At 46.3% G+C, this 27,375-nt stretch overlaps 1 protein-coding gene across 2 annotated transcripts in view; it reads left to right on the top strand.

The window, feature by feature from the left end:
* The window catches only part of MFSD2A (MFSD2 lysolipid transporter A, lysophospholipid), a 99,371-nt gene that overhangs the window by 33,426 nt on the left and 38,570 nt on the right, over positions 1-27,375 (top strand). The gene's annotated exons all lie outside the window — the stretch shown is intronic.

Genomic DNA, 27,375 nt, shown 5'->3' with positions numbered 1-27,375 from the left:
CAGACTTTTATCTAGGATATTGTCCTCAGGTTCCCAGGATCTCTCTTCAGGACCACAGCCCTCCCAGTCCACTAAAAAAAAAGTTTTTCCTCTGACCTTTTTGGAGGCCAGTATCTCCTTTACGGAGAAGATGTCTGAAGAACCGGAGACAGGAGTAGGAGAAATAAGTTTGGGAGAGAAACGGTTGATGATGAGTGGTTTAAGAAGAGAGACATGAAAGGCATTAGGAATACGAAGAGAAGGAGGAAGAAGAAGTTTGTAAGAGACAGGATTAATTTGGCACAAGATTTTGAAAGGACCAAGATAGCGTGGTCCCAATTTGTAGCTGGGAACACGGAAGCAGACATATTTAGCGGAGAGCCATACCTTGTCTCCGGGAGAAAAAATGGGGGGAGCTCTTCTTTTCTTATCAGCAAACTTCTTCATGCGTGATGAAGCCTGTAAGAGAGAATTTTGGGTCTCTTTCCATATGGTGGAAAGATCACGAGTTATTTCATCCACAGCGGGCAAACCAGAGGGCAAGGGAGTAGGGAGGGGGGGAAGAGGGTGACGGCCGTACACCACGAAAAATGGGGATTTGGAAGAAGATTCAGAGACTCTGAAGTTGTACGAGAATTCGGCCCATGGAAGAAGATCTGCCCAGTCATCCTGGCGGGAGGAAACAAAATGCCGTAAATAATCACCCAGGACCTGGTTAATTCTTTCTACTTGCCCATTGGATTGAGGATGATAAGCAGAAGAAAAGTTTAATTTAATCTTGAGTTGTTTACAGAGAGCCCTCCAGAATTTTGACACGAATTGGACGCCTCTATCCGAGACGATCTGCGTGGGCAACCCGTGAAGACGAAAAATGTGTACAAAAAATTGTTTTGCCAACTGAGGCGCTGAAGGAAGACCAGGAAGAGAAATAAAATGTGCCATCTTGGAAAATCGATCAACGACCACCCAAACAACAGTGTTGCCACGGGATGGGGGTAAGTCTGTAATAAAGTCCATACCAATCAGAGACCAAGGCTGTTCGGGGACAGGCAGAGGATGAAGAAGACCAGCAGGCTTCTGGCGAGGAGTCTTATCCCGGGCACAGACAGTGCAGGCCCGCACAAAATCAACAACATCCGTTTCCAGAGTCGGCCACCAATAGAAACGAGAGATGAGTTGCAAGGATTTCTTGATGCCCGCATGGCCTGCGAGATGGGAGGAGTGACCCCATTTGAGGATTCCGAGGCGTTGGCGTGGAGAAACGAAGGTCTTCCCTGGAGGAGTTTGCCTGATGGAGGCTGGAGAAGTGGAGATCAGGCAGTCAGGAGGAATGATGTGTTGCGGAGAGAGCTCTACTTCCGAGGCATCCGAGGAACGAGAGAGAGCATCGGCCCTAATGTTCTTATCGGCAGGGCGAAAGTGAATTTCAAAATTAAACCGGGCAAAGAACAGAGACCACCTGGCCTGGCGAGGGTTCAGCCGTTGGGCAGACTGGAGATAGGAGAGATTCTTGTGATCGGTGTAAATAATAACTGGAAATTTTGATCCCTCCAGCAGATGCCTCCATTCCTCAAGTGCTAATTTAATGGCCAGTAGCTCTCGATCCCCGATGGAGTAGTTCCTCTCCGCCGGAGAGAAGGTCCTAGAAAAAAAACCACAAGTAACAGCATGCCCAGAAGAATTTTTTTGTAGAAGAACCGCTCCAGCTCCTACTGAGGAGGCATCAACCTCCAATAGGAAGGGTTTAGATGGGTCAGGTCTGGAGAGCACGGGAGCAGAAGAAAAGGCAGACTTGAGCCGTTTAAAGGCGTCTTCCGCTTGAGGAGGCCATGACTTAGGATTGGCATTCTTCTTGGTTAAAGCCACGATAGGAGCCACAATGGTGGAAAAATGTGGAATAAATTGTCTGTAATAATTGGCGAACCCCAAAAAACGTTGGATAGCACGGAGTCCGGAGGGGCGTGGCCAATCTAAGACGGCAGAGAGTTTGTCTGGGTCCATTTGTAGTCCCTGGCCAGAGACCAAGTATCCTAGGAAAGGAAGAGATTGACATTCAAACAGACATTTCTCCATTTTGGCATAAAGTTGATTGTCTCGAAGTCTCTGAAGAACCATGCGGACATGCTGGCGGTGTTCTTCTAGGTTGGCAGAAAAAATCAGAATATCGTCCAGATACACAGCAACACAGGAATATAAGAGATCACGAAAAATTTCATTAACAAAGTCTTGGAAGACGGCAGGGGCGTTGCACAGGCCAAAGGGCATGACCAGATACTCAAAGTGTCCATCTCTAGTGTTAAATGCCGTTTTCCATTCGTCCCCCTCCCTGATGCGGATGAGATTATAAGCACCTCTTAAGTCCAGTTTGGTAAAGATGTGGGCACCTTGGAGGCGATCAAAGAGTTCAGAGATAAGAGGTAGAGGGTAGCGGTTCTTTACCGTGATTTTATTAAGTCCGCGGTAGTCAATGCAAGGACGTAGGGAGCCATCTTTTTTGGACACAAAGAAAAATCCAGCTCCGGCAGGAGAGGAGGATTTGCGGATAAACCCCTTTTTTAAATTTTCCTGGATGTACTCAGACATAGCAAGAGTCTCTGGGGCGGACAGAGGATAAATTCTGCCCCGGGGTGGAGTAGTGCCCGGGAGGAGGTTAATAGGACAGTCATAAGGCCTGTGAGGAGGTAGAGTCTCAGCTTGTTTCTTGCAAAATACGTCAGCAAAGTCCATATAGGCCTTAGGGAGACCGGTTACAGGGGGAACCACAGGATCACGGCAGGGAGTACTGGGAACAGGTTTAAGGCAGTCCTTGAAACAAGAGGTACCCCAGCTCTTGATCTCCCCTGTGGACCAATCCAGGGTTGGGGAATGGCGTTGAAGCCATGGTAGTCCAAGGAGAATTTCGGAAGTGCAATTGGGGAGGACCAAAAACTCAATTTTTTCATGATGAGGTCCGATGCACATTAGGAGGGGCTCCGTGCGGTAACGTATGGTACAGTCCAATCTTTCATTGTTAACACAATTGATGTAGAGGGGTCTGGCGAGACTGGTTACCGGGATGTTGAACCTGTTGATGAGAGAGGCCAAAATAAAGTTTCCTGCAGATCCGGAATCCAAGAAGGCCATAGTAGAGAAGGAGAAGGTAGATGCAGATATCCGCACAGGCACAGTAAGACGTGGAGAAGCAGAGTTGACATCAAGGACTGTCTCACCTTTGTGCGGAGTCAGCGTGCGTCTTTCCAGGCGGGGAGGACGGATAGGACAATCCTTCAGGAAGTGTTCGGTACCGGCACAGTACAGGCAGAGATTCTCCATGCGGCGTCGTGTCCTCTCTTGAGGTGTCAGGCGAGACCGGTCAACTTGCATAGCCTCCACGGCGGGAGGCACAGGAACGGATTGCAGAGGACCAGAGGAGAGAGGAGCCGGGGAGAAAAAACGCCTCGTGCGAACAAAGTCCATATCCTGGCGGAGCTCCTGACACCTCTCGGAAAAACGCATGTCAATGCGAGTGGCAAGATGAATGAGTTCATGTAGATTAGCAGGAATTTCTCGTGCGGCCAGAACATCTTTAATGTTGCTGGATAGGCCTTTTTTAAAGGTCGCGCAGAGGGCCTCATTATTCCAGGATAGTTCAGAAGCAAGAGTACGGAATTGTATGGCGTACTCGCCAACGGAAGAATTACCCTGGACCAGGTTCAGCAGGGCAGTCTCAGCAGAAGAGGCTCGGGCAGGTTCCTCAAAGACACTACGAATTTCCGAGGAGAAGGAGTGTACAGAGGCAGTGACGGGGTCATTGCGGTCCCAGAGCGGTGTGGCCCATGACAGAGCTTTTCCAGACAGAAGGCTGACTACGAAAGCCACCTTAGACCTTTCAGTAGGAAACTGGTACGACATCATCTCCAAGTGCAAGGAACATTGTGAAAGAAAGCCACGGCAAAACTTAGAGTCCCCATCAAATTTATCCGGCAAGGATAGTCGTAGGCCTGAAGCGGCCACTCGCTGCGGAGGAGGTGCAGGAGCTGGCGGAGGAGATGATTGCTGAAGCTGTGGAAGTAGCTGCTGTAGCATCACGGTCAGTTGAGACAGCTGGTGGCCTTGTTGCGCTATCTGTTGTGACTGCTGGGCGACCACCGTGGTGAGGTCGGCGACAACTGGCAGAGGTACTTCAGCGGGATCCATGGCCGGATCTACTGTCACGATGCCGGCTGGCAGGAGGTGGATCCTCTGTGCCAGAGAGGGATTGGCGTGGACCGTGCTAGTGGACCGGTTCTAAGTTACTACTGGTGTTCACCAGAGCCCGCCGCAAAGCGGGATGGTCTTGCTGCGGCGGTAGTAACCAGGTCGTATCCACTAGCAACGGCTCAACCTCTCTGACTGCTGAAGATAGGCGCGGTACAAGGGAGTAGACAAAAGCAAGGTCGGACGTAGCAGAAGGTCGGGGCTGGCAGCAAGGATCGTAGTCAGGGGCAACGGCAGGAGGTCTGGAACACAGGCTAGGAACACACAAGGGAACGCTTTCACAAGGCACAAGGGCAACAAGATCCGGCGAGGGAGTGCAGGGGAAGTGAGGTATACATAGGGAGTGCACAGGTGAAGACACTCATTGGAACCACTGCGCCAATCAGTGGCGCAGTGGCCCTTTAAATCGCAGAGGCCCGGCGCGCGCGCGCCCTAGGGAGCGGGGCCGCGCGCGCCGGGACAGGACCGAGGGAGAGCGAGTCAGGTACGGAAGCCGGGGTGCGCATCGCGAGCGGGCGCCACCCGCATCGCGAATCGCATCCCGGCTGGAGGCGGTATCGCAGCGCACCCGGTCAGTGGATCTGACCGGGGCGCTGCCGTAGCGAGGATGTTGCGAGCGCTCCGGGGAGGAGCGGGGACCCGGAGCGCTCGGCGTAACAACATTCCTTTATTGAAAACCGTCATGTGTTGGTTGACGGCGATTACCATACCGGAAAAACTACATCCTGGCGTCACGAATAATCAGGGATTAATAACACCTTACCCCACAAGGTTAATACCACCCACGCTGCTACACTATGGCAACACCCCAGCTCACCACATCATCATTCACCTTTTTTCTTCATTTATACTGGCCAATTATAGCTAGGACTATAATTAATCTTATTGCTAGTATGGTATTTTCTTCTTAAAGGGAACCTGTTATGAGATTTTACCATATATGTAATTTGTAGCATGCATTATATATGGTGAAATATTTTTTACCTAGTCCCGCTGCTCTGGTTGTAATCACGCCCCCTCAACGTGACTGACAGCTCACATCACCACTCAGGTCCCTAAGATGATGCAGGCTATACCCAAGCTGTCAATCACACTGAGGGGACGTGATTACAGCCGACGCAGAAGGGACTAGGAGAGTATAGTTCCCCTCCCTACTTTAGGGGCCGACGGAGAAAACATCATATCCTCATCCTCCCTGCCAGCAGGAATGTCTCCCAAGGATGATGTGAGGAAGAAGATTTTCCATGCATTATATATGGTAAAATCTCATGATAGGTTCCCTGCACTGGAGGCAGCTACTGCTGTATGTGTAATGCTTTCTCCAGCCTGCTCCAGCGATAGCCTTGCCTCTTTGGCCGATAACTTTGCAAAGTTATCCGCAGAAGGGGCGGGGTAAACGGGCAAGGCAAATTGGAGAAAGCATTACAAATACAGCAGCAGTCGCCCTCAGTGTAGTTAAAAAAAAAATAAAACAAGAAAGATATCTCCTGAATGGATACACTTATTTTTACCAAAAAAGAAGCATTGGAAACAGACTCACCTGCACTATCTACATGTATATTCAGATTAGAGTGAGTGACCCTGCTTGCAGTTCTCTTTAAGTGGAATCTATCTCTTATCAGTAGAGTTATCAGTCAAGAGTAATAATAACATAAACACTGAAAATAAGTGAACCCAATAAACTCATAAAATAATGGCCATAAAAGAGTATACTACATTGGATGCATGTACTTATATTTAATGCATTAAGTGTATTCACCTTTGAGCTACTAAAGGCTAGGTTTTTGATTTTTGTATATATAGATATCGGGAAAACTTGTATAATTACTTTCCTCAGACTAGACGTTAGCATGTCATTTGTGAAACACAGAAACCAAGAAGATACACTACTACTAGGCTTCCTTGGAAAGTCTTTAATAACTTCTTGTCTTAGGTCTTGTGTGGGAGACCCCCACTATGATGACCATATGCTCTTACAGGATGACCCTTTTCATCTTAATAATGGAGAGAAATATCTAGTTCCAGCAGCTTAACATCTTAGATCCTTAGATGAATAGTAGAAATAGTTGGGCTTCTCAGTACAGGTCAAATGGTAATAATAATAACAATAGTATTAATATAATGATAACATATTTTGCAGCAAAGTACAATTCTGAAGGTACATTTATAAACAAAGTCAGATGTTACAGAAATACACATAAACCATCAAACATGATGAGTGAGAGCCCTGTTCACATGAGTGCTTTACTTCTAAAAGGGTCCAGCAATCTTTTATATATATTGAATAAAAGTAAAAGTTGTGGACGAAACAGTCATCTGCCAATATTAGTTTTAGGCTACAGACACAACTTTTGTTTGGCAGTTTTTGTGGCATTTTTCCCTCAAAAATGTTTATATTAGTATCGGCATATTTTTTAAACCATTTTAGCCTCTGCATTTCTCTCATTACAAGTCAAGTGATTCTTTCATCATGTGATTTCTATTGGGGGAAAAAATTGTAACACATCTGCATCCTCTGGATCAACTCAGTAGGGACTCAGCAGGGATATAGGTTGAACTTGATGGACTCTGGTCTTTTTTCAACCTCATGAACTATTTTACTATGACCACATGGCATTTTTTCCACCTATAGAAGTCTATCATCTCCCATCATCCTATGGAAATAAAAAATGTCAATCCTAGAACACACTGCAATTTTGAAAAAAAGCTGGTATTTGGGTATGGCGTTTTGTATTTCCCAGATTGGCTCGTATTTCAGGCAATCTGTTTAAGTGAACAAGTGATAGCACAACAAATAAACATTGATGTGATCAGGTCTGGTTAAAATGGGCACTGTCACTTACAAAAACTTTTGATATGTTGTAGAGACATGTGAAAAGTTTTGAACAGTCGGGGTTTGAGTGTTCAGACTGTGACCGATCACTAGAGTGATCCAGAAGAAGAGTGCGCTATGCAAGACAAACAATGTAAATCTATGGGGTTGTCTCAGCTAGCGCATGCTTCTATCCCCACTTATTCTAGTGACTGTTCGGGGTCTGAACTCTTGGACCTTGACCAATCAAAATTTTAGACTTGTCGCTAGTGTTACGTTATGCGCTCCGGCCGCACACGCTGGCCGTGAGCGCATGGTCCCATTACCTGCTGCTGTCAGTGGGGCTGGGACTCGCATCTGCATGCAAGCCCCAGTCCGTCACTCACCTGGTGCTTCTCCTGCCCCAGCCTCTGCCTCACTGCTCCGGCATGCGTGTCCTGTCCCCTAGGGTGCGCGCGCCGGAGCTTTAAGATTTAAAGGGCCAGTGCACTCATTAGTGTGATTCACCTGTGGCTCATTTGTATATTCCTCCACCCTCCTCACTCCCCTGCCAGATCTTTGTTGCCTTGAGCCTGAGAGAAAGCAGTCCTGTTTCTACCTTGCTGTGTCTCTGATCCTTCGCTTTGTGACCCGTCCTTGCATCTCTGCCGCCTGCCTATTGACCTCCTGCTACATCCTGACTATGCAACCGTGCTGCCTGCCCTGACCTTCTGCTATCCAGACTACGAGCTGCCTTATCCCTCCGGTGTCTCGCATCTCCTCAGCCACCTGTGTGTTCAAGCCGTGCCAGAGGTAGCGACCTGGGTGCCGCCTGCCGCAGCAAGTCCATCCCACTTTGCGGTGGGCTCTGGTGAAAACCAGTGACACCTTAGACTCTGCTCTCTGGTATGGTCTGAGTCATTTGCCACACAGGTCCAGCGGATCCATATCCACCAGGGTTCCTGTCTTCTGAAATGTGTTACATCTAGGACATGTGAAAGTTTTTTTTTGTTTTTTTTTTAAAGTGACAGGTACATTTTCAGAAAAATACCAATAAAAAGGGATTATGTCTCTGGCATGTAACATATTTAATACAAAAACGTACTACATTTAGATATCTTATAGTTACCATCTGTTGTTATCATATATCTCCTTTCAATATTAATTCTCATTGTTCTGCATGTTTTAATACCAGATCAGTTCATGTTTTAGGAGAAAACAAAACCTTGGCCATTTATTGTTGAATATATTATATTTCTATGTTCTGCAATATAAATATTGTGTGAAATAATATGGGTGGGTTCAGACATAACATGATGAAACTAAAGCAAATCAAATCCACATAAAATGCTACATAAGCAGATTTTGTACTGGATTTTGTATGCAGCTTTCACTCTTTACATTGCAAAGTGTTTGCAAAATTTGCTGTGTAAATTGCCAATTTTTCACCACATAACAGGCATGCTGTGCATATTATGTAACAGGCCCTTAAAGGGGTACTCTGCTACTCAGCATTTGGACTTGCATTGAGGGGGTGTTGCATGAGGTCATGAGGGGCGGGGCTATGACATCCCGAGCTCCTGGCACCGGCTCCAGCGTTTGGAACAGTTTGTTCCAAATGCTGAGCAGCGGAGTACCCCTTTAACCTTTTATGGACACAGCCCATTTGGGCCTTGAGGGCACAGCCAGGTTTAATTTTAGTGTTTTCATTTTTCCTCCTCAACTTTTAAGAGCCATAACTCTTTTATTTTTCCATCCACTGAGCCATATAAAGGTGTTTTTTTGCAGGCCTAATTGTACTTTGCAATGGCATTGTGGTGAACCAGGAAAGTAACGGTGACTTGGGTGTTGCAGTGGTAGTGTAGGGTCTGGTGGTATCAACCCTTGAATGTCGTGACGCCAGGGTGAGGTTTCCTCAATAGTAATGTTCCTACCGCCAACCGTCCCACAAACGGCAGGGAAAAATAACGGAATGTCCACAGCAGGTTTCAGGAATAAAACTTTACTTGTGGAATTTATGAAACAGTCTTTAACATAACAGTCTTTTCAAGAGTGAACCGGGATACAGGTTCCTCACAGGTTTTCTGGGACTTGGAAGCAATGAGCTTTTATGAAGGCCACTGTGCTACTAATTGAGAAGATTTGAGCTGATAGGAGTCACACAGGATTTGATAGATTGAGCTTTGTAACTCACGGTTTAGTGGCTGCAGGTTCTTAGGCTTTGGCCTAGATTAATTGAATTGATGCCGATGAGATGCTTGTGCTTGCTTGATAGTCCAGAACTAAGAGAGAGAATATAGTGGCTACAGTCCTTTATATAATAAGGGGCTGGACAAAGCTCATTGGTCAGCAAACCTGTAAGTTATGAACCCAGTGAACTGGGTACATCACATGACCTCTAAGGTCCTTGAACATTTTATACATTACAATCGTACATCATGTGACCACTAAGGTCCTGTACATATATCTTCTATACATTAAATAAATAAATATAAACACATTTTATATGATGCGACCAAGGGTAAACCCTGCTGGAGAGCCCTATATGAATGGAGGGGCTCTAGCTGAGGGGACTTTAGACAAGGGACAGGACAAAGTCCTGTACCGGGATACCACAAACCCCCTCACTTGATCAAAGTCGTTCTCGACGTATGTCTCCCTAGGATAGAGGAACGGAATGACCATAGGGTCTGATGCAGTCCTGAGCATTAATACAAATGTCCATATTCAGGCTGTAGATGAATAATGGTATAGAGTCTTTGTGCATAGTGAAATGTCCATAGAAGCTCCAAAATTTACATGTAAACAAGTTATAAGCAAGATATAATACTATATAAAGACAAATAATACTAGTACTGTTTCAAGAACAGGATTATATTATCCTGGGATTTTTTCTTTTTTTTCTTTCCCTTTATCTTTTTTTTTTTTTTAGTTTAACACAGAAGACTATGCATTGTTGACTATGCATGACATTAAGGATATCGGACTTTTGACTGACAGATTTTTGACTGCTTAATCTCTGACGATGAAGTATGTATATGTATGTGATGCTTCTACACACTTTAACAGATCTCACTATTTTTTCTTTGACAGATAGCAAATATTATACCAAATATTTATTATAAATCAAAATATATACATTTTATTGAACATAACTGCATCACAAAAACACACATTTAAAACCATTTAAGAAAACATGATAACAGAGACAAAACTGCAAAGGTGCAGAATAGGAGGTCTACTTGGTAAATAAATATATATATGTACGCTGAACCAACATGCAACGTATCCTATATAAATTGTAAGCCGACTAATGCTGCAGTTAAGGGTAGAAAAAGTATACATATAATGCAGTAAAAGGGGGGTATACAAGTATCACCTAATGGAAGCACAGTAGGACCTCTGACACCACCCGACGTTTCGCGTTAATAGCTTCTTCCGGAGCGTAATCACAGGGAGGAAATGGACCTTAATTTTATGTGATGGGCAGCCAATCATTGTGTCCCGATGGCATGTGCGTCATAGTGCAAAGAAGACCGGGCCAATAGAAATGTAGGAAACATGTGACAAGTAAGCAGACTTAGCAGAGCCCGCCCCCATCCCTTAGTATCAAAATAAAGCACCTGGTTAAGTGTACCGGGTTCCGGTGGAGTCGCGGGCATGACAAAAACAAATAGGAAGTGGAGGTCATGTGATGCGCTGACGCGACAATCGCGTCATGCGCACAATAATATGAGGCCGGAAGTGGAGGTCATTTGATGTACCGACGCGGCGGTTGTGTCACGCGCATGATAGTGTTGTGTCACGCGCATGATAGTATCAGTCCAAAAGTGGAGGTCATGTGATGTGCTGACGCGGCGGTCACATCTAGCGCAACCATCGCGAGAGCACATCACCTGCGATAGAGGCACCCGAAATCCCGCAAAGCCTGGCCACAGCCTTGCTAGATCCAGGGCACTCACCGCATAGGGAAAGCCCGAGATAACGCGACTCCTGATTATCAGAAATCACGATACGTCGAGGTGTGTTCATATGTTAACCAATGGGAGGGAGGGGAAAGAGAATGTGCAATTAGAGGGAAGTGTCCGCATAAATATAAATGTAATAAAGAAAACAAAGTATGGAATGTCCTTCTATACAACCACTGTAATGTCAATCCATATATAGGTAAAAATTGCAAATAACAGTTATATACTTAGGAAGATACCTTATATGAAAAAATGTGTGTGCCAAAAGTGAATGAAGGTTAATAAATTAATATATATGTAGGAGTGTAGATTGGAAAGGGTGATGTGGAGTGAAACAATAATAAGAAAAGGAAGTGTGAAAAAATGTGTAAGCTGAGTGTGAAAAAGTATATCTGAATAAGGTAATGAATGTCCAGGGCAGAACCATGTACGCGGCAATTGGGCATCCCCAAATTAATTTTACCCCGAACACAGAAGTGCCAAGGACAAACCATGGTGTAAATTTAGATGGTCAATTTGCCATTGTTAAAGGGGTACACCGGTGAAAACCTTTTTTCTTTTAAATCAACTGGTGGCAGAAAGTTATACATATTTGTAAATTACTTCTATTAACCTCCTGAGCGGTAATCCCATGCGTGACTCGGGGTTAATTTTCCCTGCCAGGATCGGTAACCCCGAGTCACGCTCGGGGTAGAATTACAGAGTTCCCGGCCGGGCTGCACGATATATCGCAAAAGCAATGCGATATAGCGATGAGGCCCCCGGGAAAACATGCGATTATCTGCTCGGGTCGGCTCCCGTTGCGGGGGCCGGCCAGAGCAGGTAAAGAAAAATACTAAAAATCTGTGTTTCCCTACCAGGGGGCCTCCAGCTGTTGCAAAACTACAACTCTCAGCATGCTGGGAGTAGAAGTTTCACAACAGCTGGAGGCCCCCTGTTAGAAAAACACTGAGCTAAGTGTAAAAGAAAGAAGTAGTAAAATAAAAAAAACTTTTGCTCACCTAATCCCGGTCCCTGAAGATGTTGTTCCCCTCCGTGCGGTCCGGGGTGTCCTCTCTTCACTATTCATCTTCTGGGACCTTTCACTTTTCAGCCAATCACAGGCCGCAGTGGTGTAAAGCCTGTGATTGGCTGAAGGGGAAAGGGCTTGTTCTGCAGCAAATACACTAGGTTTGAAATCTGCCCGGCAAACCTAGTGTATGCTGCTGCAGGACAAGACAAGGGGGGATGAATGTGACAAAGGGGGGGATGTGACAGGAGGGGGATGTGACAAGGGGGGGGGGGGGAATGTCACATGAAGGGGGGAAATGTGACAGGGGGGGGAATGTGACAGGGGGGGAATGTGACAGGGGGGGGGAATGTGACAGGGGGGATATGACAGGGGGGAGGGGAATGTGACATGAAGGGGGGGATGTGACAAGGGGGGGGGATGCGACAGGGGGAGGGGAATGTAACATGAAGGGGGAGAATGTGACAAGGGGGGGAATGTGACAAGGAGGGGGAAGAATGTGACAAGGAGGGGGGAGAATGTGACAAGGAGGGGGGAGAATGTTTCGGGGGATGTGACAAGGGAGAGGGGGAATGTGACAAGGGAGGGGGAATGTGACAGGGGAGATGTGAAATGGACGAAGGGAGATGTGAAATTCAGTTAAAAAAATTGTACCGCTTTTGGTACAAATTTCCAGACAGAATCATACCGCCAGGGAGGTTAAAAAATCTTAATCCTTCCTGTACTTATTAGCTTCTGAATACTACAGAGGAAATTCTTTTCTTTTTGGAATGCTCTCTGATGACATCACGATCACAGTTCTCTCTGCTGACGTTATTAAAATAATAATAACACTTTATTTATTGTTGTCCTTAGTGGGATTTGAACCCAAGTCCCCAGCAATGCTGCCCTTAGCATACATCTGTTAGGCATCTGCTATGCATGGTTGCTAAAATGGACAGAGATGTCAGCAGAGAGCACTGTGCTCGTGATGTCATCAGTGTTCCAAAAAGAAAGGAATTTCCTTTGTAGCATGCAGCAGCTAAGAAGTACTGGAAGGATTAAGATTTTTTAATAGAAGTAATTTACAAATATGTTTAACTTTCTGCCACCAGTTGATTTAAAAGACAAAAGGTTTTCACCGGAGTACCCCTTTAATGACAAATATGACCAATGACAATGTGCACATACAAACAAACACAAACAACAGATGGACACAACAAAAAAAGTGCATTGGCACCCAAGTGAGAAAATGTGACATACCCTTCACCGTGCAGTATGGTAATGGCTGTGTCACAATGAACAAAGTCACATAAAAATATGTGTAAAAAATATGTATAAAAAATATATATAAAAATTAGCATGAAAATATGCGGGACATAGTGCAAGAAATACCAAAAGTGTCAATTACATAAAATCAATCCCCATTCCAAATGGTATAGGTGCTACTGGTGCTACTGCCAGATATACTGCGGTTTGGTAACCATGGTTGGCATTCACAGAAACTCCTCTTTACTGCTCTGACTAGGCTTACTTCCACACACTGGACCTCTTCTCTGACCTTCTGGCCATAACTCCAGTATGGCCTGGTGGAGGCCGTGACTCTGGGCTTGTGGACTGGTGAAGTTTAGGTTTGTAGTTTATCTTGTTTTTGTCCTGTTTTCTCCTCCTATACTTCCCCCTCCCCTTCCCTCTCACGCCCATGTTGGTCACCTGAGATTTTTTACGCCCCTCCTCCCCCCCCTCCTCAGTCCTTCCTGCTCCCGTGCCCCCCCCCCATCTGTTCCCCATTCCTTCTTCCCTTTATTTCCCTCCTTCTCTCTTCCCCTCCCCTTTTTCTATTCCTCCTCATGTTCCTTGTTTTGCCGCCCCTCCTTTTCCTCCTCCTTTTTGTTCCTACTCCACCCGTACCCCCCCCTTTTCCCTTGTGCCACCTGTTTTGCCCTTCTCCATATCCATCTTCCCCCCCCCCCCACCCCCCCCCCCCCCCCCCCGTTGAGTTGCGCCTTACTATTCCATTGTTTTCTCCTTTTTCCCTGAACCACTTGACCTCCATTATCACTGTTATGGTATACTACTCCCTTGATTTGGTACCGCATGTTTTCCAATTTTTGACATTGTAGCTGCCTCTAGCTACTTGTTGTCCCTTTGCTATGGAGACACTGTGGTTCATGTTTTATATGTTTTACGTGTTTTATTATAATAAAATATTTTTTGAATGAAGAAAAAAAAAAAAAGTCAATCCCCAAAAGAACAATATGGCCACAATTGCACAATTCCCATGCAAACATTTAACCCAATGATGGCAAATGAAGAAGATGCTTCAATAATGAATCCCGATCTTCAGGGATGCTGTATAAAGAAGTAAAAGAAAAAGAAAGGTCCAAAATATAAAATCAGAACATGTGTTAAAAACAATTAAAAACCCACAGTCGGAAATTCAAGTCGTTCACTATCTGCCTTACAGAAAGGGTGTGTAACTATTCACCTCGTTGAGGCCCCGTGGTGCTAGAGTGTCCAAGCAAAATATCCAACGAGTTTCCCATTGTGCTACCAACCTGGGCTTTAATCTCTTGCATAGGATCTGATACTCTAGGCACTTCTTGTATGCACAAATATTTATTATACCACATATTTATTTTCTAGAGTTATACACTGGTTGCGGATTGGGTTGCCTGGGGCTTTCTGCCCAATGCCTTAGCTGCTAGAGTCTATAGGTACTACACACTTACCCCTAGAACTCTGGATTTGGATACGTGTATTTTTAGTTAGCTACAGGAGCACCTTCTGGCCAGGAAGAGCATCCTGAACACGTAAAAGACAAAAGAACATATTAGTGCATGACATTAGTGCATAACAGTGGCATGGACTGAGGTAAAGCAAGTTACAATCCCTAAGGCTTACATTTTTGTTTTTGTGAGATATATATATATTTTTCTGAGTTATGTGTACTGAATTCTGAATGTACACTAATGAAGTTTATGTAACGTACTATGTGTACACTGTAGTGAATGAATAAAGTCAGTCTTGATATCTGATTGGTATGTTTCCTTGGGTCGACCTTTGAGACCGACGCAACACCACCTCTTAGCTTTCAGGAAAATCTTCTATGAAATGTCTTGACTCTTCAGTCCCAGAGGGACCAGCTTGATGGCTAGATTCAGGAGTCGCCATTGGTCCTGGACTGAGAGGATCCATGGGGATCGGTGAGATTCGCTCTTTCCTTACAGGAGTTGCCATGGGAGACAGGCTTGCAGCAGGAGAGGAGACCAGAGATCGGTACTTAATATTGATGTCGTAGTTGGCCAGTCTGGAGGCCCAAAGCTGCTCAATGGCTCCCAATTTAGCTGTATTCAGGTGTGCCAACAAGTTGTTGTTGTCGGTGTACACGTTGAAAGGGCAGGCGGCTAGATAGTCTTAAAATTTTTCGGTCACTGTCCAGACCAAGGCAAGGAGCTCCAACTTGAAGGAACTATAGTTGGTGTCATTCTTCTCTGCTCCTCGCAGATGTCTGCTGGCGTAGGCTATCACCATTTCTTGACCTTCTTGTACCTGGGATAGAACAGCTCCCAGCCTTTCGAAGCTAGCATGTTACGCCGAGCGCTCCGGGTCCCTGCTCCTCTCTGGAGCGCTCGCGGCGTTCTCCTCTCTGCAGCGCCCCAATCAGACCCGCTGACCGGGAGCGCTGCACTGACATTCACGATGGGGATGCGATTCGCATAGCGGGACGCGCCCGCTCACGAATCGCATCCCAAGCCACTTACCCGTCCCGGTCCCCGGCTTTCACGTTCTGGCGCGCGCGGCTCCGCTCTCTAGGGCGCGCGCGTGCCAGCTCTCTAAGATTTAAAGGGCCAGTGCACCAATGATTGGTGCCTGGCCCAATCAGTCTAATTAGCCTCCACCTGCTCCCTGTCTATTTAACCTCACTTCCCCTGCACTTCCTTGCCGGATCTTGTTGCCTTGTGCCAGAGAAAGCGTTTAGTGTTGTCCAAAGCCTGTGTTCCAGATCTTCTGGTATCGCCATTGACTACGAACCTTGCCGCCTGCCCCGACCTTCTGCTACGTCTGACCTTGCTTCTGTCTAGTCCTTCTGTCCCACGCCTTCTCAGCAGTCAGCGAGGTTGAGCCGTTGCCGGTGGATACGACCTGGTTGCTACCGCCGCAGCAAGACCATCCTGCTTTGCGGCGGGCTCTGGTGAATACCAGTAGCAACCTAGAACCGGTCCACCGACACGGTCCACGCCAATCCCTCGCTGACACAGAGGATCCACATCCAGCTAGCCGAATCCTAACATAGCATCTGTGTACAACCTGAAGGGCTGGCCATAATCAGGATACGCTAGGATAGGCTGTTCAGTGAGCAGGTACTTCAAAGTCCGGAACGGCGTTTCCTGTTCTTCACCCAACCAGATCGGGAGTCTTCCATTATAATTCTCCTTCGCAGTACCCCGGAGAAGAGCTGTAAGGGGTCCAGCAATCTGGGCGAAGTGAGGGATGAAGCGCCGGTAGTGGCCAGCGAATCCCAGGAAGCTTCTGATGTCCCTCACCATGCGTGGGGTAGGCCAGTCCTTGACAACACTAACTTTTTCTGGATCAGGCTGGACGCCCTCTGCGCTGACCACCGCCGAGATAATGAACCCGTGGCTTCAGTAGATGACACTTAGAGGGTTTGAGCTTCAGTCCATGTTGAATTAGGACTTGAAACACCTCCTTCAAATGGTCCAGATGCTCTTGGTAAGTCTTACAGTAGACGATGTCATTGTGCAGATATAGCAACACACTCTGGAAGTTAAGATGTCTTAGGCGATACTTCCGGTTCCGGCACCATGCAGTGAGGACGCTTCGGACCTGAGCTCTGCGCCTAACCCTGCTGCAACTTCAGTATACCGGTCAAAGTGCCCATTATCAGGACCCTGGACTTTCCTGTGGCTGTGGGAACCTTCCATGGACAAGTACCTTTTGTGGATGGGGAACAGAAATTGCAACAGAGGCCTCACCAAGACTCCCAAGCGCGGTGAGGGGGAGGACAACATGGAGGACTCTCCGTGTTCCAGCCGCGCTAATTCCCCTGCTCGCTCAGCGACTGCACATTCTGACGGAGGTGAGGAATGAGACTCCTTCGCTATTGACTATGCCCGCCTAGCGGTGGAGGTAGCAAAACACCTGTCCACTAACCTGCAGGGTGCGGTGGCTTCTTCGATACAGGCGTCCCTAAAGTCGCTGCAGGAGGAGGTGAACACTCAGGCAGGCTGCATAGCAGAGGCAGAGGGGCGATTGATGCAGGTGGAGGACACTACTGATGGTTTAGCGGTGCGCACTGGTGTAATAGAGGCTGATTATAAAAAACTGTGGGACAAAATAGAGGACCTGGAAAACAGGTCCCGCAGGAATAACCTGAGGATTGTGGGCATTCCGGAATCGGTACCTGCTAAAGATCTCCGGCTTATATGTGAGAAAGTGATTCCCCAACTGCTTAATTTGCCGCACCGCTGTAGAATTGAACGAGCTCACCGCTTGGGGCCTGATATGCGAGCACCACCGGATCCTGGGTGCCCCCTGCTTTGCAGCACCGACCCCGGCCCAGACAAGTTATTGTCCGCTACCTGGACTTCACAGATAAATCGGACATTTTGGGAGCATTCAGACGCAGGTGAGAGGGAGTGTTACTGAATGGACATAAATTGCTGCTGTTTGGTAACTACTCGGCCGATGTGGCCAGAAGACGGAAGCTATTTACCCCGGTCTGTTCTGCATTGTTCAGACGCAATGTGCGGTTCGCGCTCACTTATCCGGCCACTTTGCGAGTGTATCGTAGTGATGGAAAGATGGATACCTACCTGTCTGTGGAGGAGGCTCAATTAGGACTCTCTGATCTTATTGGTCCGTTGCCTCGTGATCGCTCGGGGAGGTTGAATGCTGCAGCTGTGGATTTTATTCCTCCTCCTTCGCATCGTGAGACGGATGACTGGACTTCATCCCCTAAGGAACAACGCTCCGCTCGCCTGTCGGAAAGAGGTGATGGGTGAAGATCTCAGCTACTGGAGGTGAAGAAGACGGTGCCTGCGTTTGCCGTTGGACTGCGAAATATCCTTTCTGACTTTATTTTCATGGTTTTCAATCGGGCCTATGATAGTACGGTCCCATGCACACAGTTAGGGGGAATTGGTGGTTATTTTCTCAGTGAATTGTTTTGTTTTTTTCTCCTCTCCTGCACAGTGCTGTTCGACACGATAGGCTATCTGTCTCTAGTTGGTTGGTTTTGGGTGGGGTTGGCACTATTCATTTTCAGGGGAGGGGGGGCTTTGCAGTGAATGGTTTTATTTAGGTGCTCATTGTGTAGTGGGCTCCTGCATAGTGTTATGGGGTGGGGGGGATTTTTGTTTGTAGTTGTTGGTTCAAGGGGGATGACCTTGGGGAGGGGGGTGGGTATGCTGGGGGGGGGAGGGAATAGGGAGGTGGGGGTAATATTATATAATTATTATAGGGGAAAAAAATATTTAAATCTTTTTCACTTTTCTGTTTGTCAATACACCCCCGGCGACCGACTGACCCTGTATATTGTCATGTTTGGGGTTGATGGGGGCCAGGATTATCGCTTACATGGTTGCTGTTGGAACTGCTTTAGCTGGGTTGGGGGGGGGGGGGGGGTTCTACTGTGTACACCTTCTTCGGGGGGGGGGGGGGGGTTCTCTTAATGACTGCGGGTTTCCTATGCTTGCGGGGAATTTGACTAATGTTGATCTCATGTTCGGTGTGTTGGTTCTGGCGGGGGGCGGGGGCGGAGCTTGGTCACATGGGCTTTTTCTGACGGTGTGGAACAAAGTGAAGTCAAATGGGCGATGGAAACTCCTGGGGAAATGGTGATTTTCAGCTCGAGGGTGAGGGGTGAGGGATTTTTGTTTGCTTCAGTGTTGGGGGTTGTAGCAGGGGAGGGGAAGGATTTTGTATTTCAACTGTTTTGTGTCTTCCCTGTGCTGTACATGCATGTCACATGTTTACACAACTATCTTGCTTATACTTTTCTGGTCATGAATGCCTGTTTTTTTTCGCTGTTATTAATATGCTACTGATATCGTGGAACGTTAAGGGCTTGAGGTCACCCCATAAGCGGAATATGATTCTGCGGCACTTGAAACGCTTCTCTCCTGATGTTGTAATGCTGCAGGAGACACATTTACAATGTGAAGATTTCGCCAGATTGAGGAAGAGTTGGGTGGGGGAGGTTCACGGATCCCCGGCAGTGGGGGGCAAAGCGGGAGTTATTATATTGTTCCACAAGAAATTTACCTTCTACATTATCTCACAGTTCAGGTACACAGCTAGGGGAGGTGGGTGGCCGATTACGACAGGCTTATTCCTGATTCTTACTTGACCCCACGGACTCTCACAGAATACAATGGGGATTGGCTTGGACAGAATTTGAGGGCCTTATAGATCAACGAGAGAAGGTTAATAGGTCCTACTTAGATGCCACCCTATTTAGATATAGCAATAAACCAGGTAAGCTGTTGGTGCGCTTTGCTAAAGGCCCATATAAACAGTCCAGTATTCTGTCTCTTAAAGATGGCGGGGGACAATCTCACTCTGATCCTCGACAGGTGGTTAAGATATTAGCTGACTATTACCGAGATCTCTATAGCGCTTCCTCTCCTTCAGCGTTGCAAACTAGGGATTGGATAGGGGAGGTCTAGGGATGAGCTAGAAAGGCTCAACTCCCCGATCACTGGAGAGGAATTGTCGCTATGCATTAAGAACCTTCCGGTAGGTAAAGCCCCATGGCTTTTCCGGTGACTTTTATAAAGTTCTCTCATCAGAGATATCTCCCACCTTGCTGGATCTTTTTAATGCATACCTGGAGGGCCTGCCTATTTCTCAGGCCATGAACACAGCCCACCTAAAGGTACTGCCAAAACCTGGCAAGGATATTCACTCCCCAGATGGCTATCGTCCCATATCACTGATCAACGTTGACCTGAAAATACTATCAAAGATGATGGCGGAACGCTTAGCGATTATCCTGCCGAGGTTGATTGGGCCGGCTCAGGTAGGGTTTGTGAGGGGTAGAGCAGCAGTGTCTAATATTAGGAAGGTGATAGCAATGCTTGATGACGCTAATATTCACCCGGAATTGCACCCATCGCCGGCCATATTATCTCTTGATGCATCCAAGGCTTTTGATAGTGTGAGGTGGGAGTGGTTGTGGCGGGTGATGGGTGCAATGGGCTTTTCAGGAACCTTTTTGAATTATCTTTTGTCCCTTTATAGCAGCCCGTATGCCCGGGTATCAATCCCTGGCTTCTTGTCTCCAGCCTTTTTGCTACAGAGGGGTACCAGACAGGGCTGCCCCTTGTCGCCCCTGTTGTTCAATATAGCGCTGGAGCCTTTGGCGCGGGTGCTGGATTCTGCGTCGGTGGCGGCAGGAATAAAGGTTGGTACCACTATTCTTCACGCAGCGTTATTTGCCGACGACATCCTGTTGTTCCTGTCGCGGCCGATGCGGGATCTGGACAGGCTCCTTGCAGCTATTGCAGATTTTGGTACCGAGTCAGGGTTTGCAATTAATAGATCCAAGAGTCATTTGCTGGACATTAGGGGGGTGACGAAGCATCACGAGAGCTTTAGACAGAGCTCCACGGTTACCATCACTTATCAACAGATTACTTACTTAGGTATGCATATAGGTTGTCTTCCTAATACTCTTTACAAACGTAATTATCCCCCGCTGATTCTTAAAATTTGGACGGAATTGGATAGGTGGCGGACGCTCCCTCTTCCCTTTCTGGCAAGGGTTCATTTACTGAAAATGATTAGTTTTTCGAAATTACTATATCCGATGCAGACCATTCCGGTACTGCTTAAACACGCGGATGTTACTAAATTGAATTCCGCATTTACTAAATTCCTATGGTCCGGGAAACGGACGAGGATCTCTCTTCGGAAATTAATGCTGCCAAGGGAACAGGGAGGCCTGAATTTTCCTGACATCAGACACTATAATATAGCCTGTTTGCTCCGGCATGGTATAGACTGGATGAAGGGCACCTCCAGGTACTCTGTACTACTGCTGGAGGCGGGCGTGGTAACCCCTTGGTCACTAGCCTCGCTTCTTCACACCCATTTCTCCGCTCTTCCTCGATCTGTTAAACAGAGCCTGCTATTGGGGGATACTATTGCCGCATGGAAGGCGGGTAGGGGCGCAATGAACCTACCCTTTTTGATAGGCAAGGATATGCCTTTGTGGACACACCCAGAATTTCCGATGGGGAGGCAAAATGTTCTATTTCGAAGGTGAAGGGAGGTGGGGGTGGAGAACGTGAGGCATCTGCTCCATTCATCTAAACCTAGATATTTGCAGCTGTCAGAACTGGAGGCTATGTATCCGATAGGCAATATGCAATTTTTACAATATAGTCAGTTGATGGCCTTCCTGACGGCTAGATTGCGCGCAGTTGGAGTGATCCAGGGCCCTACATCTTTTGACGCTTTCATTACCACTTCTGACAACATTCACTCTTTATCTTATTTGTACTGGCGTATTAGGAGAAAAGGTAGTGAAGCTACTGCTGCATCTCTTTTTAGGTATTGGGAATCCAAGTTGGGGGTCTCAGACCTGGGAAAACCTATTCTGGAAGGTTGGAGTAAGATTAGGGCGGCAGTGATAGGGGAAAACTGGAGGGAGACCCAGTTTAAAGTGATGCATCATGCCTTGTATGGGTTCATGTTACCTAAGACTCCGGAGAGGCCGGATAGGCTTGAGGCCTGCCCGAATTGTGACAGTCCTCAGATGGATCTCTTGCATGGCCTGGTGACATGCAATCGATCAAAGACCTTTTGGGAGGGGCTTTTTTGTGAACTGGACAGGGTTTTGAAGATCAGACTGGTGTACGATCCACTGTTGATCCTTTTCCATATTCCTAAAGAAGATGCCAGTCTTACGTCTTTACTACATATATTTCTATTGGTTGGGAAGAGATGTCTTTTGGCCAGATGGCTGGTACCTGCTATGCCCACTTTTTCTGATGTCCTAGTTCAAATGTCTAAATACTTACACTGGGATAAGTTGGAATACGGGAGGACAGCTAATAAGTCTGCTAAGCGTTTTTTCAGAAAATGGAAGACGTATAATGTTCACTTCCTTTCTGAGGAAGAGATAATTAGTGTGGTGACCCCCTTTAAGGAAACGGAGTGGTATTTGAGGAATATATAGAACCAATTGACCAGGCGTTACCCCCTGATCACAAATACCCTTTTTAATGCCCACCCCTTAAAACTTAACTTTTATTATGTTACCAAAGGTTAATAAAATACAACTGGAGTCTATTTTAAAACCACAGTCTTGTAGTGTGTTATTTCAATGTATATCCATATCATCACAGAAACCTCTGTTCATGTCTGATGGATCAGCAATCACCAGTAGCCTGCAGATACCCTGGCTGATTGCAATAATGGCACACTGTTAGGACTGCTCGTAAAAACTAACACTGCCCCCTCTACATGTTTCGTTACTCCCGTAAAGTCCTCAGGAGGAGACGGGCATCAACCTGTTTGTGGACCTATCTCACTATTTATGGGCACGAGCATCAAAGATACCCCGCCCTCTGATCGCCTCCCGGCCAATCAGAGCGGCGCATCGTATGGCTCCAAACATGAACTCACCTGTATGGGATCTTCTCCTGACCATACCTTCGCTGACAGCCACGTCATCTTTATGCGCCTAGGTCCCAGGTAACTCCACAGTTCTCACAATTCCCAAACATTGAGATGTTTGTGGAATTGGTGACCCGCGACATTGAGAACATTAGGGATCAGGGACAGATAGGACCGATGAATTTAACAATGGAAGAGCAGAGGGCCTTGGAGAATCTGAAGGCTGATGGCACAATAGTCATTAAGCCCTCAGACAAAGGCGGCAATGTCGTTGTGCTAGACAGAGAACAATATGTTGATATGGTTATGGGTCTGTTGTCTGACCCCACAAAATACGAAGTTCTTCCGTCAGATCCCACACAAATGTATATGGAAGCATATAAGCATTTGTTGGACGAGGCAAAAACCAAGTCGTTAATATCAGAACAAGAATTCAAGTTTATATTTAATCCACATCCCACCATAGCCACCTTTTATGCTCTCCCCAAGACGCATAAATCTACAAGCCCCATTAGGGGACGTCCTATTGTGTCAGGCAATGATTGTCTGACCCAAGGGGGGAGCATATACTTGGATCACGTTTTTGCACCTTTTGTCACATCACTTCCTTCGCACTTACGTGACACAAAAGACACACTCACTAAAATTCAAGATATCACTATCACTGACAATATGATTTTGGCCAGCCTGGACGTGGAAAGTTTGTACAGTAACATCCGTCATGATCTAGGCCTTAAAGTGGTTAGGCATTTTTTGAGCACTAGGAGCACTTATTATTTGGAGCACAATGATTTTGTTTATACACTTTTGGATTTTGTACTAACACACAATTATTTCCTTTTTAATGGCAAACACTACCACCAGACACATGGCACCGCCATGGGTGCGTCATGTGCACCGAATTATGAAAATTTATTTTTGGGGTGGTGGGAGGATACGGTAGTTTTTGGTGACACATTGAGTTTATACACGGATCACATTTTGTTTTGGGGACGTTATATTGATGACGCCCTCATCTTATGGGATGGTGGTGGGGATTTGTTTAAGGAATTTGTTAAAACACTTAATGCAAATGAGATAGGGATGACATTTACTTCAGAAATTGGAGGCCAGTCCATCAACTTCTTAGATATTCACATTTATGTGGACCAAGAAAAAAAGTTACAAACTACCATATACAGGAAGCCCACATCTGTAAATTCCTTATTACATTGGGACAGCTGGCATCCGGGATCCCTGAGGAGGAGCATCCCGATTGGCCAGTACTTGAGGGCTAGGCGAAACTGTTCGGAAGAAGCCTCCTTCCAGAAGGAGAGCAATGAATTGTTTCATCGGTTCAGACAACGAGGGTACCCTAGGAGATACCTAAAGTCTGCCTACCATAGGGCTCGAAAAAGTGAAAGGAGGGAGCTCCCTCGACAAAACCAAAAATCACAATCCCCCTAACAACAAGTTATCCGATATATCGGCACGTATGATGGAAGAACTGATGAAATAATGAAAATTCTACGCCGACATTGGCATCTATTATCAGGAGATGTTGACCTGATGGAAGTGGTGGGAAGAAGAGCGAGAGTGACATTCCGACAGGGACCTAATCTAAGGGACCTTCTTGTGAGGAGCCACTTGCCCCAGGAGGATAGACCAGAGAGCTGGTTAAGGAATAAAACAATTGGTTCATACAGCTGTGGTCAGTGTAGTTTTTGTGCTTTGGTACCCAGAATTAAAAAATTTACCAATCCGGTTGATAACCGTGAGTATGAGATCAGACAATTCATAAACTGCAAGTCTAAAAATATTGTGTATATTGCATGTTGTGGGTGCCCAAAACTATACGTGGGTAAGACCACCCAACAATTTAGGAGAAGGATCAGTCAACACCTGAGTAACATCAGAACAGGAGTGGACACACCAGTGTCGAAACACATGCATGCCGTGCACCGAGGGAGAGGACAAGATCTGAGCTTCTGGGGAATATGCCAATTGACATTGGGTCCAAGAAAAGGGAATATTGACAAGGCCCTCTTGAGAGAGGAAGCTAAGTGGATATAAAGGCTCAAAAGTTTGTCACCTAATGGTCTTAACAAAGGATTTTCCTTTGAAGCATTTTTGTAAATATAGGGACATTGATTTTGCGACAAATGACTACTAAATATTGTATATTGAAAAAAACTTTGACAAATATACTGAGAGTTGTTAGATTTTATTACCTGTTTGGTATGAAGGGGCGGCATATGATACTAAAATAGCAGACGGTAAGCATCATGTAATAAATATGCAAGTCTTTTGACCAAATATGGGACCTAGTATGAATTATCTCCAATTACTGAACTAAAGAAGTAAATATAATGTCTGTAGGCAGATCTACTTTCCAGGATCATACCCTATGTGGAATCCAGTTCTGACTAATGTACACTCATATTTGATATATACCTAACAATCCATTGATAAAACATATGAAATAATTTGGAGTCATATCAGGAGTCAGTTCACGCCACTTTTATTACAGAGATATAAATAATAAATTACGTTTGGGAATTAGCCATTCAGTATAGGCGAGTAACTTAATGCAGAGAGAGTACTACACGCATGCGCGGTTGACCTCTTAGAATGAGGACAACGGCGGCAGAGACTAAGTGTGACAAAACATCCTCTGCGCATGTGCGAGCGCCATAGCCGGTTTCATGGTTTGCGCATGCACTAGTTACTGAGCTGAGAGCGCGACTGAGACTACAGGACATCGGAGGCGCATAAAGATGACGTGGCTGTCAGAGAAGGTATGGTCAGGAGAAGATCCCATACAGTGAGTTCATGTTTGGAGCCGTACGATGCGTCGCTCTGATTGGTCAGGAGGCGATCAGAGGGCGGGGTATCTTTCATGCTAGTGCCCATAAATAGTGAGATAGGTCCACAAACAGGTTGATGCCCATTTCCTCGGGAGTAACTAAACATGTAGAGGGGGCAGTGTTAGTTTTTATGAGCAGTCTTAATAGTGTGCCATTATTGCAATCAGCCAGGGTATCTGCAGGCTACTGGTGATTCTGTGATGATATGGACACAGATATATATGGATACATTGAAATAACACACTACAAGACTGTGGTTTTAAAATAGACTCCAGTTAAAAGTTAAGTTTTAAGGGGTGGCCATTAAAAAGGGTATTTGTGATCAGGGGGTAACCCCTGGTCAATTGGTTCTATATGTCTTTGACCCTAACCCATTCTGGGGAATTTTGGTTTTGGTATTTGAGGAAGGCTGTAGCGGGCACTTTAGGGAGGCTCAAACTGCCAAACTAGCTGTAATATGCCCTGGATTGTCTTCTGCCGTGGGGTGACCTCGTGGCCTATCTTTGCTCATCTGATGCTTTGACTGGTGACGATACCTATGTAGCTCCTATGTAGCTTAATTTGTCTGGGTGGGTGGGGTTTGATGGATATTTTTCTATGCTGGATGTTGATGCCTTTACCTATTATTATGGTATTCTATGACTGCCTCATTTATGTATCAGGAGCTGTTTCCTGTCAATTCTTTGTAAACTTATTGTAAAAGTTAATAAATATATATAAAAAAAAAAAGATGTCTTAGGCATCGTTCCATTAGGCATTGGAAGGTGGCAGGAGCGTTGCATAGCCCAAAGGGCATACTTTTGAATTCGAAGAGCCCCATTGGTGTCACAAATGCTGTTTTCTCCCGATCCTCTTCTGCCATCGGCACTTGCCAATATCCACTGGTCAAGTCTAGAGTAAAGAAGTAGGCAGCTGATCCCAGGGCAGTCAGGGATTCCTCGATCCGAGGTAGAAGGTAGGCATGTTTTTGGGTGACGTTATTCAGCTTCCTATAGTCCACGCAGAAGGGGATAGTCCCATCCTTTTTCTTGACAAGGACCAAGGGAGCGGCCCAAGGACTTTGCCTCTCCCGGATGACGTCAGCCTCCTTCATCTCGGTCAGCATTTTTTCTACTGTCTGGTACATACCTGGGGCCACTGGATAATGCCGTTCCTTGATTGGAGGACTATCAACCATTAGGATCCGATGCTGGATCATCGTGGTCTGGCCAAAATCAGTGGGGTGCTTGCTGAAGGCCTGATGATATGGTTTGGCCACTTGGATAACTCTGCCAATTTGATCTATGGGGGTATTCTCATCCCCTATCTGCAGCTGGGTCCACCATGGTTCTGGATAGCTGTTATCGGCTCCGTGAGCAGTCTGGGCGGTCCGCTGTCTGGCTACTTGCAGCTTAGTCAGTACATACTTGGGTCCAAGATGGTATAGCTGAGCGACAGGAGTATACTTCGGAAGCCTCGTGGCGACATCCGACAAGTTGACTACTCGGACCGTGACCCTTCCATTAGATACTGTAACTAGGCTCCTCGCTGCACGGACCAAGGGGTAATTTTCCAGCTGTATTGGTTCCAGTAAGGCCCGATAATCCTGGTTCTTCACCCATGGTCGGGCACGGCACCAGATGATCGTCTCTGTCTGTGGTTGAAGGGTCACAGACCGTATATCCTGAATCCTCACACGGCAGATCTCCCCTTGGCGGTTGACGAATTTCTGTTATGCTTGCAGAATCTTCAGATGGTGTTGCGCAGCTCGCCGGCCTGAGGGTGACATGTGAGGGAGAGATGCATGCAAGGACCCTACTATCTCCTCAAAACAATGCCTCATAATGTTCATTCCTAGGATGAACTCTGCTGCCCCTTCATCAATTACATTTGTTACAATGACACCTTGTCCTTGGAGGACATACTCTCCCACTTGAATGG

Source organism: Hyla sarda, chromosome 2 (genome assembly GCF_029499605.1).
Source record: "Hyla sarda isolate aHylSar1 chromosome 2, aHylSar1.hap1, whole genome shotgun sequence".
NCBI lineage: Eukaryota > Metazoa > Chordata > Amphibia > Anura > Hylidae > Hyla > Hyla sarda.
Note: the sequence above shows the minus strand (reverse complement) of the source record. Positions and strands in the feature narration are given on the sequence as shown.